This window comes from Urocitellus parryii, chromosome 7 (assembly GCF_045843805.1).
Source record: "Urocitellus parryii isolate mUroPar1 chromosome 7, mUroPar1.hap1, whole genome shotgun sequence".
NCBI lineage: Eukaryota > Metazoa > Chordata > Mammalia > Rodentia > Sciuridae > Urocitellus > Urocitellus parryii.
This window is the reverse complement of record NC_135537.1, coordinates 143,423,975-143,433,919: the sequence shown is the minus strand read 5'-3', so window position 1 is coordinate 143,433,919 and position 9,945 is coordinate 143,423,975.

The window sequence follows — 9,945 nt, the reverse complement described above, 5'->3', positions numbered from 1 at the left end:
CCTGATGAATGGACTGAAGCTGATATTGTAGCTGACCTGGTAAAAGGAGAATTTTGAGGTCTGCCTGCCTATTCGGGTCTTTGAGATGACACACAGTGTTCTCAAAACACAGTGGTTCCCTTGCTTCCCTTGCCCTCCTGGCGAGCTTGTGGAACTGTCATCTGGAATGCTATGTGTCATTTCCCATCATCCCCAGCTCAGAGGAGGTCAAGCCACCAGGCCCAGAGGACAAACATTCTGAAGAACAACCAGCCATGAGGATATTGACTGGAGCAGCCACAGGGTGCTGGGAGAGCCAGCTGGGGTCAGGAGTAAGAGGCTGTTTACTAAACAAGCCGAGAGATGATTCATTTCCTCTGCTTTAGATGAAAAAAAAGACAGAAATACATCTCCCAAGAGAAGGATGGGAAAGGCAACGTATGGTAGGAAGGCAGAGGGAGGGGGAACAGGAAAGAAAAAAGGCTCAAGCCAAGGACATTTGTGCTCTGTCCAATGCCAGAGCAAAATTATGATGCTGAGATGTTCTCCTCTGGCACCTTGACTCTCACTGACTCCTCCCTGGAAGCCCCCCAGAACCAACCCAAAGAAAATATGGCATCTCATTCCCAGTAAGGAGCCAGAGATTGAGAGGTCTCCTTCCTTTCCCATCTTTCTTTCCTTATTTTTGGATGTTTCCATGTAACACAAATAAAAGCCTCAAGGCGGAATTTCAGTCATCCATAGAGGAAAAGAAAAAAAAAAAGAGTACTCTGGTATTGTATTTGTGATAGGTTTCTTTCCTTCCTTCTTCCTTTTTGTTTGGGGCCTGTGGGAGATAACCCTAATTGATACTTCTTGGGTGTTTTGCAGAAGAGTTCGACAGCATCTGATTTATTAGTGCTCCCCGATCACCCACCAAGGGCAGCATGGATTTATGCCATTTTGCAGAAGAAAAAGCTGAGGCTTACAGGAGTTAAGTTATTCAAGGTCCTGAAGTCAAATAAGAAGCAGAACAGAAACCTAAATCCAGGTCTCCTAGCATGGTGTTGTTTAGTCCAGGTTATTTCATGAAACCTCTCTTTTAGTCTTCTCATTATGGATTTTTTTGGTTTACTTTTGTATGTATTTAATGTACGCAATATGTTTATGTATTCAATATACATATACACTGTGTAATGATTATCACAAAGAACATACCCATCACCACCAAGGTTGTACATTCATCCCCAGAAATTGCTCATCTTTTTTTATATTATTTGTTTTAGTTGTAGTTGGACACAATACCTTTTTTTTTTTAATTTATTTTTATGTGGTGCTGAGGATCGAACCCAGGGTCTCACACGTGTGAGGCGAGCGCTCTACTACTGAGCCACAGTCCCAGCTCCAGAAATTGCTCATCTTATAACTGAAAGTTTGTACCCCCTTTTTTATTGATTCTTTTATATATGACAGCGGAATGTATTACAATTCATATTACACATATAGAGCACATTTTTTTATATCTTTGGTTGTATATAAAGTACATTCACACCAAATTGTGTCTTCATACATGTACTTTGGATAATAATGTTCATCACATTCCACCATCATTTCTAACCCCCTGCCCCCTCCCTTCCCCTTCCACCCCTTTGTCATATCTAGAGTTCGTCTATTCCTCCCATGCTCCCCCTCCCTACCCTAATATGTGTACCCTTTTTTAAAATATATATATAAATTTTTAGTTGTAGAAAGACACAACATCTTTATTTTATTTATTTATTTTTATAAAAATAAGTCCAGAGGTGCTGAGGATCAAACTCAGTGCCTCACACATGCTAGGCAAGTGATCTACCGCTGAACTACAACTCCAGCCTCTGTATACTTTTTTACTATCATTTATTTCCAAAACATTTTTTTCATCCCAAACAGAAATGCTATAGCCCATTTCTGGGTACTGGACGTGATAAAGTTGAGCTCAGCTTCTGTGTTCAGAAACCAAAAGCTGCTCCTGAGGAAAGAGGATTGTGCCACAGGCTGTCAGGACTCAGGCGAGGTTTCAGGGCCAGGGTGGGTTAAGACCGTCTTTCTGGAGTGCTTAGTCCAGTCTGCAGCTGCTGGGTGAAAGAGCAGCTTAGGCCTGGGACAGAATGTCCTCTCTAAATAATGCTCCCAGGGTCCTTCAGAGCACAAATATGCAGCCCTGTTCTCAGATCACTGTCTTGCTCTGGCTGAGTGGGTCATAACAGGGCTGGAAGAAAGCCTTCAGCTGCATTCCCAGGAACAGGCTCAAGATCCCCAGGGAACAGAGCATGACCTTTTGTAAATGCAAATAATTGTGTTTATTAGCTTTAGAATTTTAAAGAAAATTATAATTATAGGAAGTTTGAAAACCAAAGAAGAAAGGAAATGCTACTTACTATCATGACCACTGTTTGCCTGGGGACTAGAGTGTTCCAGGATGCTTACGTTCCTTGTTCCATTTCATCTTGGCCACCATCCCGAGAGGTACACTAGGTGGCCTAGAAAGGTTAAGTAAATTTGTCCAAGCTGGGTGTGGTGGCGCACTCCTGGAATCTTGGCAGCTCAGGAGGCTGAGGCAGGAGGGTCACAAGTTCAAAGTCAGCCTCAGCAATTTAGTGAGGCCCTAAGCAACTTAGTGAGACCCTATCTCACCCTATCTTAAAACAAACAAACAAAAAATGGGTGGGGGTGGCTTGGAATGTGGCTCAGTGGTTAAGCGCTTCTGGGTTCAATCCGTGGAACCAAAAAAAAAAAAAATTTTGTCTAAGGTTACACAAGTGAGGTGATGCACACTGGATGATGCAAGGTACTGGAGCTAGATTTGAATCCAAGTGTGCCTTGGGCCCTTTTCACCAGCAACTCAGGTTGAGCCAGAAGAACATGATTTACAAAAGCGGCAGTTCAGCCTGATTCTGTGCCTTGAATAGTTCTGCTCTCAACCATCATTAGCATTTTTTTTTGTGAGTTTCTTTCTGGGCTTTATGTATATTTTAATATGATTGAATATGTTTTCATATAACTTCATATTCTTTTATATCCCTTATATCCTTTTTCTACTTTTTGGGGTGGGGGAGGCACTCTACCACTAAAGAGACATCCCCAGCCCTTTTTAATTTTTTTGAGATAGGGTCTTGCTAAGTAGCCACAGCTAGCCTTGAACTTGAAATCCTCCTTCCTCCTTGCTTCTCCTGAATTGCTGGGATTACAGGCGTGTGCCACCACTGCTAGTTTTTTTTTACTTTTTTACATAATAAGTGTCATATCAGGGGCTGGGGCTGGGGCTCAGCTGTACAGCTCTTGTCTCACATGTGTGAGGCCCTGGGTTTGATCCTCAGCACCACATAAAGATAAATAAAATAAAGGCATTGTGTCCAACTACAACTAAAAAATAAAAAAAAATAAGTCTCATATCATTATCATGGATGCTCTCTGAGATCATTTTAATGGCAGCATGATAGCCCATGGAATATGTATCTCTCTTTACTGTTAGACATAGATTGTGACCAATTTTTTGCTGGTATACATAATGCTGTAATGATTGTCTTTGCGCCTCATGCTTTTTCCATTTTTAAAACCATTTCTTCAAGCATCTCTCCCTGTTGTAATCACTTGCTGATTGACTGGCTTTCTTCATTCTTTAAAGCTTTATGAGAACAGGGGTCAGGCCAGTTTTGTTCTCGTTGTATCCCCAGCACTTTCTGCACATTCAATAAATCTTTGTTCCATAAGCCAAAAAAAATAAGTAGCAGTAAAAATAATAAACAGGGCTGGGGTTGGGGCTCAGCAGTAGAGCACTTGCTTAGCACATGTAAGGCCCTGGGTTCGATCCTCAGCACCACATAAAAATAAGTAAATAAAATAAAGGTATTGCGCCCAACTACAACTAAAAAAATAAATATTAAAAAATAATAAATAATGAGAACAGAAGACTTTCTTTATTTTCTTCTTTTTTTTTTTTTTTTTTTTTGGTACCAGGGATTGAACTCAAGGGCACTCAACCCCTGAGCCACACCCCCAGCCCTATTTTGTATTATTTAAAGACAGGGTCTCACTAAGTTGCTTAGTGCCTCACCTTTGCTGAGGCTAGCTTTGAACCTGCGATTCTGCTGTCTCAGCCTCCCAAGCCACTGGGATTACAGACTTGTGCCACCACACCCAGCCTACTTATGTATTTCTATGTTCAATATCACCTTGTCTTCAACACTAGGAACTAGCTCAGAACCCAGAGGAATTCCTCAGGACAATACTGCCAAAGTGTTTGTTCAACCATTCATTAACTATTCACAGGACACCTTACTTTGTGCCTGGTATTGATTGTTATGGGTGCTGGGGACGTAGCTGCCTTTATGGAGCTTTCCTTCAGGTTGAGGGGACAGAAAATGAACACAGAAACCAATACACATTTTACACAGAATATGGTGTAAGAGTGACAAATGCTATAAAGAAATATAAACAGAATAAAAGGTTAGAGAAGGATAGAAGATGCTATTTGGATAGGGAGGTCAAGGAAATGCTCTCTGAAGAGGGAATGTGTCAGCAAAGATCTGAAGAAAGAATCAAGGCAATTCTGTACCTATCTGAGACAAGACTGTACCAGGAAAAGCAAACGTCCTGGGGTGATGACATCCTTTGAGCACAGAGCTGTCCAGCTCTATACCATGGCTCATGCTGCTCCCTCTCCTACTGCAGCTGTCTCTCTCTGTTCACAAGTTGCCATGGGTCTAGAGAACTTCTGCTTCCATGCCCAAATTCAAACCTTATTTCTTGCAGTTTGCCCTTAAATCGCTTGTTCTCACAGTTTTTGTATCTCTGTCACAACAATCATTACTCTATTCTACACTTGTTTTTTAACCTGTTTTGTCTCAATCAGCAGTGTTTAAGCGCAGATTGTCCTGTGCATTCTTGTACCCTTGGTGCCTAGCCAGTGTTGGGCCCCAAATAATGTTGATTGTTCCATTTCTATGAAACGTTCAAGATGGGCTGATTCACAGAGACAGAAGGCAAATTAGTGTTTGCAGGGTGGGGTGTGTGTATGCGTCAGGGACTAGAGAATTACTGCTCAATAGGAATGAGGTCTCCTGTTAAGGTGCTGGAAATGTTCTGAAACTAGACAGTGGCGACGGCTGCACAACACTGTGAATGTACTAAATGCAACTTAATTGCACACTAAAATGGTTAAAATGGTGGATTTTCTTATGTGAATCTTGCCACAACTTCAAAAGATAGTGGTTGACTTGAGTGGAGTTGAGACCATCAAGAGACGGGCAGTCCTGCTTATGAACGTAAGACAGGGCGGCCAACAGAGAGTCAGAGAAATGAGAAATCTAGTCATGGGACCCGAGGAACCAGAGAATAAATCCTGAGCAGACACAAGATGATTGTTTACAATTCACACCTTTACCTGGAACACTGAATGAGAAGTGAGTCAACCAGGTTTTAGTCATGGCTATAGGTGAAGGGATTGGAGTGACATCTGTTAAAACTTTGAACACTGACAGGGAGAGGGGCGCGTCTCCAATGGAATCAGACTTTAAAAAATGGGCTCAAGAATCCCCAACTTCTCACGCTGCGGTGGCACACGCCTGTAATCCCAGTGGCTTGAAAGGCTGAGACAGGAAGATCGAGAGTTCAACCTCAGTGACTTAACGAGGTGCTAAGCAACTCAGTGAGACTCTGTCTCTAAATAAAATACAAAATAGGGCTGGGGATGTGGTTCAGTGGCTGAGTGTCCCTGAGTTCAATCCCAGTACCTCTCCCTGAAAAAAAAAAATCCCCAACTTCTCTTTCCTTATGTTATTATACCTAAATTAACTGCATTAGAGACTGTCATAGAAAGCATCTGAGTATTTTTCCTCTTGGGACCTTTTCTTTGACAACCACACTCATCTTAATATACTCAGTTGTTTTATTAATAACATCTCTCCTTGAATAACACAGTTTACCAGTGATTCCTATAATTTAATTTCCACAATAATCTTCTAAGAGTGATACTTTGAGCCTTAATTTGCAAAAGATAAAACTTTTCTTATAGCAATAAACTGAGATACATACATAATATGTAGCAGTGTTGGAGCATGAGCCCAAGTATTCTGATTCTGGAATGTTGTGTGAATGTTGGTTTAAAACAAATTTTTTTTTCTGATACTGGGGATTGAACCCAGGGTCTCTTAACGCTGAATCACATTCACAGCCCTTTTTACTTTTTGTTTTGAATTTTTTTTTTTTTTTGTGGTAGTGCTGGGGATTGAACCTAGGGCCTTATACATGGGAGGCAAGCACTCTACCAACTGAGCTATATCCCCAGCCCTACTTCTTGTTTTGAGACAGAGTCTCACTAAATCACTCAGGGCCTCACTAAATTGCTGAGGGTTTTTAAAATTTTTGATCATTTGCTTAACAATATTAGTTCTGTACAATATTGAAAAAATAAAATATAACATAAAAGCAGAAAAAAAAACCCAAAAACTTCTACTACACTAGGATTTGGAGAATCAATTATTTTTCTTCTATATCATAACACAGAGGTGGGGATGGGACAAAGAGATACATGATGTGTTCCAGTCCCTGAATGATCCATCTAAGAACCAACAGCTCTTTCTTGGGAGTCTAGCTGCATTTGAAGACACAAATGACTCTGGGGACTAAATAGAGTAGATTGTATCACTACATTGACATTCAGACCTTATATGATACATACCTAATTCAAAGTAATTTGGAGAATTAACCTTTCAAGTAATCTTTTATTAAAGTATAACAAATACAACTGTAATTGTGACTATGCCTGGATGACATATATCATAAGCTTCAACTTGATGGATTTTACATTTAAATAGTACCCAGAGCTTAAAAATACACAGAATATAAGACTCCCCCCTCCATTCCCTCTTCAGGGACCAGTCCCAGAGGTAACCTGATTTTTATCATCTTAGATTAGTTTTGCCTGGTCCTATACTTTATATATAAGTGTGTGTATTCTTTAACCAGACATTATATTTATGAGATTCATCATGTTGCTGGATGTAGTTGAAATTTCTCAATATACCCACAATCATTTGACATTAACGTAGTCCATGTTTTGGCTAATAAAAGACAGTATGAACACTCTCATAATCGCGTGAACACTCATTTAATCATGTGAAATTGCTATTTTTTTTTTGTGTGTGTGGGGGTAACCAAGGATTGAACTTGGAGGCACTCAACCACTGAGCCACATCCCCAGCCCTATTTTTAAAATTTTATTTAGAGTAGGGTCTCACTGAGTTGCTTAATGCCATTGCCTCAGCCCCCTGAGCCGCTGGGATTACAGAAGTGTGCCACTGTGCCTGGCTGTGAAATTGCTATTTGACAGCTGTTAAGTGTTGGCAATTACATATATGTAGTTCAACCTGTTACACATTTTAAAGTGAACATGTTTGCATTGCATTACATTGGACATACATCCAGGGATCAGATTGCCAGGTCACAGGTTATATATATCTTTGGCTTTTATTGGAAACTAGAAATTGCCAGTATTCCAAAGGGTCGTACCAACCCACACTTTCATCAGCATGTATGAGATTTCCAGATGTTCCACATCCTTGCCAACACTCCAATCTCTTTTTTTTAAGAGAGAGAGAGAGAGAGAATTTTAATATTTATTTTTTAGTTTTCGGCGGACACAACATCTTTGTTTGTATGTGGTGCTGAGGATCGAACCCAGGCCGCACGCATGCCAGGCGAGCACACTACTGCTTGAGCCACATCCCCAGCCCAATGTGTTTTTAATTCACATTTCTCTAATAATGAGTAAAATTAAAATCTATTCATTTGCTTATTGGCCATTTGAATATCCTCCTTAGGTGATGTATTTATTTAAGTCTTTGCTTCCCCACCTTTTTTTCCTTTTGGTACCAGGTATTGAACCAAGGGGCACTTAACCACTGAAACACATTCCCAGCCCCTTTTTAATATTTTATTTAGAGACAAGATCTCACTAGGTTGCTTACAGTCTCACTATGTTGCTGAAGCTGGCTTTGAACTTGTAATCCTCCTGCCTCAGCCTCGCCAGCTGCTGAGATTACAGATATGCACCATCATGCCCAGCCTTTGCCTATTTTTTAATTGGGTTACTCACCTTTCTCATATGTATTTGTAGGAATTTTGACAATATATTCTGGATATAAGTTGTCAGTTATAGCATTGTAAATATCTTCTCTCACCCTGTAACTTGCCTTTTCATTGTCTCAATGTGTCTTTTAATGAACAGACATTATAACTTTAATTAAATCCAATTTATCCATTTTTCTTTAAGTTTAATGCTTTTTATATCTTGAGAAGAAATGTTTGTCTACTTCAAGGACATGATATTATAGAACATTAACCTTTATTGTTTTCCCATACAGAATTAACCTGTGTTAATTAAACTAAGCCAGTGATTTTTTACATAGAATCAGGGAAGTGAGAAAGAGCTACTTTCTGAAGGAAGATATGATTTTTCATTTTGAATGCACTGATTCTGGTTTACAGTGAATCATGAGCACCACTTCCAGTCTGGTCAAAGTATAATTCTGAATGAATGCTCTGAGGAAGAAGGGCCTTTCTCCTCAAGGTCATTAGTTCTGAAGAAGAAGTGATGCTTCATGGAGAAACTAACATTTCTTGAAACTTTTATTACATATTGGGTTCTCTGTATCCTGTTTCTTGTGAATACTTCAAACAGTCTGTTGAGTTAGGTATCATTATCTCCATTTTACAAATGAGGAAGCTGAGGTTCAGAGCATAAAAAACTGCCTAAGTTTGTGAAGTAAGTGCTAAGTTGTGTCTTGCCAGACAACTACTCCATCTCTGAAAGCATAACCAGGATTCCTTATTAATTAGTTTCTTCCAGATGTTGTAACAAGTCACCATGAATTGGGAAGCTTAAAACAAGATAAATTTATTCTCTCACAGTCCAGAAGGCTAGAAGTCTGAAATCAAGATGTCAGCAGGATTGCTTCCTTCTGAGGGTTCTAAGGAGAATCTGTTCCATGCCTTTCTCCCAGCTTCTGGTGAATGCCTTCCTTGGCATGTAGTTCTATCATTCCATCCATCTTCATCATGACATTCACATGGCCGTCTTTTTATAAGGACAAGAGTCATATTGGATAAATCACTGCCCTAGGCCAGCGTCATCTCATGTTTTTCTGTTTGTGTTTGAGACTGGGGTATTACTATGTTGTCCAGGTTGGCCTCAAACTCTTGGCCTCAAATGATCCTCCTATAGCCTCTGGAGCAGCTGGCACCATAGGCAGTGACTGTGCCTGGCATTTTCACCTTTTTGTTCATGTGGTGTGATCAGGTACTGGGGACTGCAATTTGTGACTGGTGCATGCTAGGCAAGCCTGAGACCACTGAGCTACTCACCCAGACCCTATCTTATTTTAACTACTTACATCTACAATGCCTTTATTTTCAAACAAGGTCACATGGTCACATTCTGAGATATTAGGGGTTAGGACTTCATCTTTTTTTTGGCACCAGGTATTGAACCCAAATATGCTCAACCACGGAGCCTCATCCCCAGCACCCCTTCCTTTAAATTTTTTTTTTTTTAAAAGTGGGTGTAGTTGTAGATGGACATTATGCCTCTATTTTGTTTATTTTTGTATGTGGTGCTAAGGTGCCAACCCAGTGCCTCACATATGCTAGGCAAGTGCTCTGCTACTGAGCCCCAGCTCCAGCCCCACCCCCAACTTTTTTGGGAAACAGGGCCCCGGCCAAGTTGCTGAGGCTGGCTTTGAACTTCAGGTCCTCTTGCCTCAGCTTCCTGAGCTGCTGGAATTACAGGTGTGTGCCACGGAACTCGGCTCACCTTTTATCTTTTTTGAAGAATGCAATTACAATATTTCATTAAGTTGCATAAGCTCTGGAGTGAAATGGGAATCATTTTCTCCTGATTTGGAGGATTTTTGCACAAAAACTTAACTTTATTTCTTGTTAGATTCCTAA